The sequence below is a fragment of the Grammomys surdaster genome, unplaced genomic scaffold, assembly GCF_004785775.1.
Source record: "Grammomys surdaster isolate TR1022 unplaced genomic scaffold, NIH_TR_1.0 125889, whole genome shotgun sequence".
Classification (NCBI taxonomy): Eukaryota; Metazoa; Chordata; class Mammalia; order Rodentia; family Muridae; genus Grammomys; species Grammomys surdaster.
In genome coordinates, this window is record NW_021620714.1 from 3,573,079 (window position 1) to 3,582,706 (window position 9,628).

Below are 9,628 nucleotides of genomic sequence, written 5' to 3' on the forward strand. Positions count from 1 at the left end.
CCTTCTAGCCGCCACACCGGCACTGAGGTGTCTGTCAGACTGAGGTAATGTCTGGGCCAGCCATGGCCAGAAAATGGAACCCGTGTCCTCAGGTGCAAATACCAAAAACAAAACAAAAAAAAAAGGAATACTTCTCCTGGGGAGGGCAGGGTGGGGGACTGGGAAGTGAGTGTGACCCGGGTTGTATTATGTGGAATTCCTAGATAATCAATAAAAATTTTATGTTGGAAAGAAAAAGAAAAAAGAAATACTTCACACAGGCCTTTCCCAGGACAGCCTCGGTTCTGAAAGCTGCAGATCCATTCATTTATCTTTACAGCAGTGCTTTGAGATAAATTCTCTTTGCTGGGTTTCAGACACAGACTAGGAGCTGAGGTGCATATTTTACATACCAAAGCAGACCTGGCCTCCAGGTTCTCCCAGCATCCCTCAGTCCTTACCTGGCAAACCACGCCCTGAGCCTTGAACTTTCCAACCCAGGGTCTGGGCTGCCCTTCCTCCAGAGGCTGTTCCATATATTATCCAGACGTTTTGCTCTCTTTCTTTCTCTTCTTTCCTACTCTTTGCACGCTCTCTTTCTCTTCCCCCTCCCCTCAGTCTCCCTCCCTATGGCGACTTCCCTGGCCTCATTTTGACCAGTGAACTCCCCTACCCAAGATCTGTTTCTCAATAAACCTGAATATATATATATATATATTAATCTGGCTTGAGTTGGCTCATTTTCACTTGCAGAGAAATAAATTATCACTCTTTTTAAGAGTATAATATTTTTGTTAATTCTTTGAGAATTATATACAATGTATTTTGGTCATACTTACCCAATCCATCTCAATACCCCCCAGATCTACCCCAATCTCCGTACTTACCCCGATTTCATGTGAGATAATTACTCTTATACTCCGTTTTGTTAATGAGGAAATTAAGGCAGAAGGGTTAAATAATCAAAGGCCCCACAGTGAATAAGCAGTAAAGATGGGATTCAGGTAAGAATCTTTCTAAAGGGCTGGAGAGATGGCTCCTGAGTTCAACAACCATCCGTAATGGGACCCAGTGCCGCCTCCTGGTGTGTCCGATCTCAGGTCTAAAATGATCAGTTGTGATATTCTTTCACCTCCCTGTCTCTGTGGAGATAAAAGAGAGTAAACATGGACAGTGTCTACCTTCCTTTTATGGAGATGACCCCAGAAAAACAAAGATGGCAGCAACTAGCACAAGGGAACCTGGGCAACAGTCTGCTACACAGCTGGAACTGAGAGGTTTATCTCTAAAGGAAGCGGAGAATGACAGCCAAGGGGAAATGCTCTCTCTTGAAAAGCCACAAGTCACCTTTGCAATTCTGGTCTCACTGAGAAGATCTGTAGCGTCTCCAGGGAAGGGGTGGACTAAAGTGAGACAAAGCAGACTCTGAGAAAGCCGGGAGCCACTGGAAATAGAAAAGCTTAGCGTTTGAAGAGTAGCAGGATAGCAAGGGTATTTGTGTAAGAAAAGAGGGCGAGGGCGAGACTAGGTAGTCTTACCAGACCCTGGCAAGGGAGCAGGGTTGGTTGGTTGGTTGGTTGGTTGGTTGGTTGGTTGGTTGAGAAAGGGTTCAAGTTCATCAGAATGGGAAGGGCCTGAGGATGCACCTGGAGAGGTTAGTATTTCACACTCCTTTCTTGCAATAAAAGAGAAAGAGTAGCTGATGAGTCAAGAGATGGGGCCAGGACTAGGGAGATGGCTCCGTGGTCAAGAGCACTTGCTACTATTGCAAAAGGTGGGTTTGGTTCCCAGCACCCATGCTGGGACCTCACATTGCCTGCAATCCTCAGCTCTGGGGATCAGACACCCTCTTCTAGATTCTGAAGACAACTGTACTCACACGTGAGCTCCCCGCGCCTGCCCCCCCACAAGTAAAAATAAAATAAATCTTTTTAAAGAGAGAACGATGGAGACACTTGAATATAAAGAGTGGGAACACTGAGCAGGCCTGTATTCGGGTGGTCTAATCACACCCATGCATGCAACATTTCCTGCCTGCATTTGTACACATGGAAGCTGCCAAGAGCTTATGAAATTTCAGAGGCATGTGCCATCTTAACCAGGACTACCCTGCCTCTCATAGCGTATAAATAAATATGCTGTACCTCCCTCTACAGAGCGAGAGACCTGAAAGCCAAACAGACACTGTGGACACAGAGTTGCCCTCAATAAATATTTGTTAAACAAGCCCATGCATGAATGAATGAACAAACATATCTTGCTCCCTGTGACTCTGGACAGGCGCACATGCTCAGCAAATTTAAATTCCTCCTCAAACACCGCTGCTCATCTCACAGAGTCCATTTGCAAGCCTGCCTCCTCCTCTCAAAGGTGAGCCTGGTATTACTGGATTTTAGGAGGCAGCATTTGGGCTATGTGTTAGAATTATCAGAGATTGTGAAGATCCACTCGGGCTGGATGCCAGCTTCCAATGTTTAAAGTCATGGTGTAGGCTAGGACTGTAGGTCAGTGGGAGAGTGCTTATGAAGGGCATAGGTTCAAGTCCAGCATCAGGGGGTGCAGATTTAAATAATTGGTTGAGCTTGCTGTAGTATTTTCCCCCTCCAAAAGGTGACTGGATATTGATGGAAGTCCTCTATATTTTTTTTTCCTTTTTGTTATGTTTGTGTGATTTTAATTTTTGTTGTTGTTGTTTGAGATAGGGTTTCTCTGTAGAATACCCCTGGCTATCTTGGACTTGCTTTGTAGACCAGGTTGGACTCAAACTCAGAGATCAGCCTGCCTCTGCCTCCCGAGAGCTGGGATTAAAGGCATAAGCAACCACACCAGGCTTGATTTAAACATTTTTATTGTTATATTTAGTATGTATTTTACTTGTGTGTTTGTGGGCAAGAACATGAATGTCATGTGCATGGAGGTCAGAGGACAGCTTGCAGGAATGATTCTTTCCTTCTAGAATGTGGGTTCTGGGGGTCTGAACTCAAGTCATCAGCCTTGAGGGTGGTGTTTGTAGGCTGAGCCCTCCCACACACCCTGTATTCGTCTAATTTTGAGACAGTGTCTCATGACCTCTGCACACTCAGGTATCTCAGAAACAAACAAAAAAACGAAACAAACAACGACCCTCGTCCCTCGTCACCACTTGTGCCCTCGGTTCACATACCTTTCTTGTCTGTGCTTTTTCTTTTTTTTATTTTAGGAGATTACTTCCAGGAGACAGTGGCCCTGGAGGGATAGTAGAGCAAATGCTTCCTGATCGATTATGAGCCACTCACAAAACCAGGAAATCTCGTATTATAAAGTCATTGTAGGTGGTGACGTGTTAGAGATTAAATATAAACAAAGAAACAAAAAGAATTGGTAGTTGCTGCTTATTGGGCTCAGAGGCGCCCTCCTGTGGGACAGTCCCTACCCCGGGACCTCCGGAGACTGTAGCCCTCCCCTGAGCTTCCTTTTGGAGCCTGGTCTGCTGTAAGATACACACATCTTCACCATGGGGGTGGGGGGGGAGCCGCCAGGTTCAGCTTTCAAACTGCAGAAATTATGAGCAAGCCAAATGATGACGTCACCGTTCGTTTGCACCGTGGCCCGCCTCCTGCTGGAGGGTGCAGAACCGCGGCTTTTGTCCTCGCTGTGGGACTGGCACTCACTCACCAAGCTGCTTCCTGCTGAAGGTCAGAGCGGCGCTGGCCCACTACCCTCAGTAATCCCTGTCTTGTCTCTTTCCAGACCAAACCTTCTTTGTTTCCTTCTGTTGTGTCTTTTTTTCAAGGCAGGGTCTCATGTAGCCCAGGCTGGTCCAGAACTTGCTTTGTAGCTGACTTTGAACTCCCTGATCATTCTGCCTCCACCTCCCAAGTGCTGGGGGGGAGGGGGGGTTTCATGTGTCTGACACCGTGCCTTGTAGACAAGGCACTCCCTAGGCCTAGGCCAGTGGTTCTCAACCTTCCTAATGCTGCGACCCCTTTAATACAGTTACTTATGTTATGGTGACCCAACCATAAATTTATTTTATTGCTACTTTATAACTGTATTTTAGCTTGTTATGAATTGCTATGTAAATATCTGATAGGCAGGGTATCTAATATGCAATTCCCCATACAACCCACAGGTTGAGAACCACTGCTTGAGAGCATTCTTTAGAGCCCTGTCTCTCTGGAGCAAGACAAGGAACAGGTGAGCAAGAAAGCTAAGAGAACCACCCTCCTGCTCCAAGAGGAGCTGCAGAGATATATTTCTGGGGACACCACCTTGGCTTGCGGCCTGCTCTCTCAGAACACTGAACTTCCCCATGTTCCAGGCAGGAGATCAGGAGACCAAAGCCAATACCCACTATTGCTCTAAGTCCCTGCCTGCCTTCTAGAATATTCTACCAGCTTCTGGCTAAGGACCAGCTAGTGACCTATATCATTTCTAGTTTGACATCGAAACCTCTGAGTTTTCAGCCAACATCACAGCAAGGCCAGTCCCCTCCCTCTCTTTCTCTCCTCCCTCCCTCCCCTTCTCTCTCCTCTTTCTTCCCTCTCCTCTTTTTCCCTTTCTCTGTCTCTCCCTCTCTCTCCCTCACTCCTGTGGCCTTCCTCATTTTTATCCTCCATAGACTATACCTGAGTAGACCACACACATTTTTATAATGTTTACTAATAAAAATTAAAGGAGTAAATTGCAAAAGCAGCATTCATATCTATTCCTGGGTGCCACAAATTGGTGCTAGCCCTTAGCTATTTTCTTCTGACCACATAGTTTTTCTATCCCTGAGAGAGACCTTCTCAAAGTTGGCCTCAGCCTATGCCACTGACCCAGGGGTGACCTAGCCTTGGATTGGCTTCCTTTCTAATTACAGAGGAGCATCTCCTCCCCTCCCCCCCACCACATATATATCCAATGCATCTGACATTTCATACCCAGTGTTTGGTTCTGAGTGTCAGATTTTAAGAAGCACACTGACAGATTGGAGAGAACAACCAGGTAGTGAGGACTCTGGAAACCATCTTACACCAACAAGGGGAAGAAAACAAAAGAAAAAAAATGTTCAACCAGAAGAGAGAGGGTTTGTGCCTTGTACAGGTATAGGTGCTCTAACACAGAATCAGGGCAGCATTGTGCTACTTTAAGGGCATCCTAAAGGACACTGCCTAAGTCACCCAGTTCTATTTAAGTGGTGTTGTGTGACAGTTTCTTAGATGTTTACAAGGAAATGAAACATTCCATTCTACAGAGAAGCTCATCAAGCTAAGGAAGTGAACAATTAAGCTTCAGAAAGTCCCTGAAACTGACCAGATTCACTAGGCCCCTCTGTCCCTAAGCAAGCAGAAGCCTTAAGAACAGAGAGACACTCAGAGAAGACCAGCTGCCTGGAAGAGTCTCAGACCAACTGAACTACTAGGAAAGGACACTCTTCCACCTGCTGAGCTGCCTGAAGGCTGTACAGTGCACTATAGTTTTCATGAGCCATCACCCATGCTGGGCGGGCTCTGTTGATGCAGCTGTCTCTGAGTAATTTCTGCTTCTATAAGTGACACCTCAGACATATTCTTCTATGCAGTATATAACTCAATGGTTTGCCAAGTTGATCTCCGGTGGTATCTGAATTGTGGTCTGTCCTTGGTTCCTTATCTGGGGTGAGTATATATTTGTTCACATCTCCCTGGGGAATAGTGTCACATGACAAGTAGTGTGGACCATTCTAAGATGACATTAAGGGTCTTTTTGCTGAGACTGTTCCTGTAGATTTCAACTCCTCTGTCCCTACAGAGGAGTTGTTCTGGACAGTTCCCTTATCTGGCAGAAGGCTGGCCTTCCAGTCCTATAACTGTCCATTTCTATGCATAAAACAGTGAGACCTGGAGGTTTGGGGGGGACTGTGGTCCTGTTAGCCCTTGCTGCCTCTAGACATCAGTCAGTTTTCACCTGTTATTCTTCTCCTTTGAAATCCTGACAAGCTCTCTGGGAATTTCAAATGTTCTCTTCCGTAGGGTGACACCCTGCTTGCTTTACATTTTAAACTTCAAAGCTGCTTTGGAGCATAAAGGTTTGCTTTGTAACATCTTAAAGGTTTCTAGCCACAGGGAAAGTGACTTGAACTCTTTGCTTTTGAAGTTGATACCTTGCCGACCAACTTACTGGTTACCTTGTCCATCCTTTCAGAATGTGGAGGGATCCCTGTGAACTTGCCTTTGCTCTGGAAGAAGAGGTCTGCCTCTGACGCATCTAGAGCATCTTAGGGCATTCTAGAGCAGGGGAGGTCAGAGGTGCCCATTCCATGTCTCCAAGAGATATCAAGAAAGGTGACTGAACAGGTACACACTCACAGCTACCTGGCTGCCAACTTAGGCGATCTGGCATAGGCTCAGGTACGGATACTTTTTACATTCTCTTCACTCTAGTTTGCAGCCAAGGAAGGAGAAGTCCCTTCCTGAGAAGTTAGAGTCACTCGGTAACCTATTTCCTTCAGTTCAACCAGTTCACTTGGGATCTTAGTTGGGTTTTCACTGCTGTGAAGAAACATCAGGACCACAGCAACTCTTAGAAAGGCAAACGTTTAATGGGACTAAACAGTTTCTCAGTTTAATCCATTAGCATCATGGTGGGAAGCATGGCGTCACACACGCAGATAGTGCCCGAGAGGTAGCTGAGAGTTCTGCACCTGGATCCAGAGGCAGCAAGAAAGAGACTGTCAGCCGGTAGGCCTGAGTTGAGCTTCTGAGACCTCAAAACCCACCCCAAATGATGCACTTCTTTGGAGGCCACGCCTATCCTGACAAGACCACACCTCCTAATAGTATTCCTCCCTCCCTATGGGCCTATGGGGATCATTTTTATTCAAACCACTACACTTGGGTTCTAGAACATTAATAGCGTTCATTTCAAAATACTTCAGGGACAGATTTTTGTTCAGATGACTTGGAACTTGTAATCTGCTTCCCAAGGGCTGTGGTTATAGGCATCTACCGTCATACCTGTTTTCTGTGATACCAGGGACAGAACCCAGGGCACTGTACATGCTAGGCAAGCCCTCTACCAACCCAGCCATGTCCTGGGTCCTTGTCTTCCCACTGTCACTTCTGCCCCCACTGCTTTCTTTTTCTCCATGCTGTGACAGAACTCTGGACCTTGAACACGAATGGGCAGCATTTTACCATTGAATTATGCACTCAGCCTCAGATGAATTATTATTAGTTTGTTGTTGTTGTTGTTTTCTTCTTTTTAAGACAGAGATTTTCTCTGTATCTCGGAGCTGGCCTCATGCCTGCAGAGCTCATGATAACTTCAGACTCGTGGTGAGCTTCTTGCCTCTGCCTCCAAGCATTTATAATCATGGGTGTGGCCACCACTGCCCGGCTACTGATGTTTTCTTTCCATTTGCTGCTTTAATCTTCAGTGGGCCTGAGCCTCATGACCACAACATCCAGTCTGACTGTGGGCTGAAGGGAGTGGAGGCTAGGAGCTGTTTTGACATCTCTCCTGACAGAAGTAAGATCTTTTAGTTAACTTTAAAATATCTACAGGTGTTTTACATTTCCCTTTGATGAGTCTTGACAAGACACTTCGTCTGCCTACATAGAACATCTTTTCATAAGCCTTCCCTGTTCCATAGAGGGGGAGAGGCTGAGAGATGGCTCAGTGATTAGGAGTGCTTTCTGCTGTTGTCAGGGACCTGGGATCAGTCCTAGCACCTATGTGGTGGCTCACAACTGCTTGTAAAGCCACGTCCAGGGGATCTGGTGCCCTCTTCTGACCTCTGCGGGCTCCTAACCACATGCTGTATACATACATTCAGGCTCATATGTACACAAAAAATAAAATAAGTACATTTTTTTCCCTTCCCTTCTCCCTCTTGCTCCGGCCCCTGCTCACTCCAGGCTCCACTCTGGCCCAAAGTACACTGTAGCTGTCTTCAGATACACCAGAAGAGGGCATCAGATCTCATTATGGATGGTTGTGAGCCACCATGTGGTTGCTGGAATTTGAACTCATGACCTCCTGAAGAACAGTTGGTGCTCGTAACCACTAAGCCATCTCACCAGCCCATAAATACATTCTTTTTTTAAAAAGAGAGCACACCCTTCTAAGGAGGCTTGTTATTGTTGCTGCTGCTATTGCTGCTGTTGTTGTGGTAGTGGGTTTTGCTGCTGTTGTTGTGGTTGTGGTTATTGTTGCTGCTATTGCTGCTGCTGCTGCTGTTGTGATTATTGTTGTTGTTATTGTTGTGGTTGTTGCTGTTGTGGTGGTAGTGGTTGTGGTTGTTAAAGACAGGGTCCTGAGGCCAGGCGGTGGTGGCGCACACCTTTAATCCCAGCACTTAGGAGGCAGAGGCAGGCAGATTTCTGAGTTTGAGGCCAGCCTGGTCTACAGAGTGAGTTCCAGGACAGCCAGGGCTACACAGAGAAACCATGTCTCGAAAAAAAAAAGACAGGGTCCTGAAATGAACTTACAATCATGTATCTTCTCTGATTAATTCTTGAGGGAAAGTCTGTGTATCTGATCAGGCCTCTAGAAAAAAAAATTAATAAAAAAGACAGGGTCTCACTATGTAGCCTTGACTAACCTGGAACTTTATATGTGGACAAGGCTGGCCTCAAACCCACAGAGATCTGCTTGTCTCTTGCTTGGATCAAAGATGTGCACCATCCTGCTAGGAAGGCTTCTTTTTTTAAATTTGTTGTTAAACTAGGTATACACATATATAATTCTGTTTATATATTGGTGGTATGCACACAGAAGTGTCAACACAGGGTGAATGCTTAAGAAATATATTCAACAAATGAACCAATGAATAAATAAGTAAGCCAAGCAATAATCAGGGTCTAGATAAACTATAAATACTATCAAAAAGAAAATGAAACAATTGCCTCTACCTCCTGATTTCCCTACAACGTTACAGAAGAGCAGAGACCAGTCTTTTGAATCTCTCCAGGCACCAACCAAGAGAGGAATACAGTGACCAGTCACCTTGAGGGGCCTTGGACCACTTCTAAAACACCACTCTAGCCAGGTACACTGGTACACTCCTGTAGTCATGGCACTTGGGAGCTCGAGACAGGAGAATTCTGAGTTCAAGGCCACATTGGGTTACACAGCCAGGTCCAGGCTTGTGGTAAGGCACACAGAGCCCTGTCTGAAAATAAATAACTGGTGGGTGCGATGACTCAGAGAATAAAGACTTCTGCCATGCTTAACAGTCTTGAGTTCAATCCCTGAGACCCACATGGTAGAGAGAACCAAGCCCTGCAAGTTGTCCTCTGACCTCTACTATGTATGCCAGGGCATGTACACATGTGCGGATATACACATACACAGACAGTAGATAGATAGATGGATAGATGGATGGACAGAGAGATAGAGATTTTAATTGGCTAACTAAATAACCAGACTGTGTTAATTATTTCTGAATCACTGTGACCAAAATCCTTGAGAGAAACTTAAGGGAGGAAAGATTTATTTGAGCTCTTGGTTTCAGGGCTCTCAGTCTCTCTGAGATACCACTCCTGGATGTTGTGTGATACTAACTCCTGGATGTTGTGTGGTACTAACTCCTGGATGTTGTGTGATACTAACTCCTGGATGTTGTGTGGTACTAACTCCTGGATGTTGTGTGATACTAACTCCTGGATGTTGTGTGATACTAACTCCTGGATGTTGTGTGATA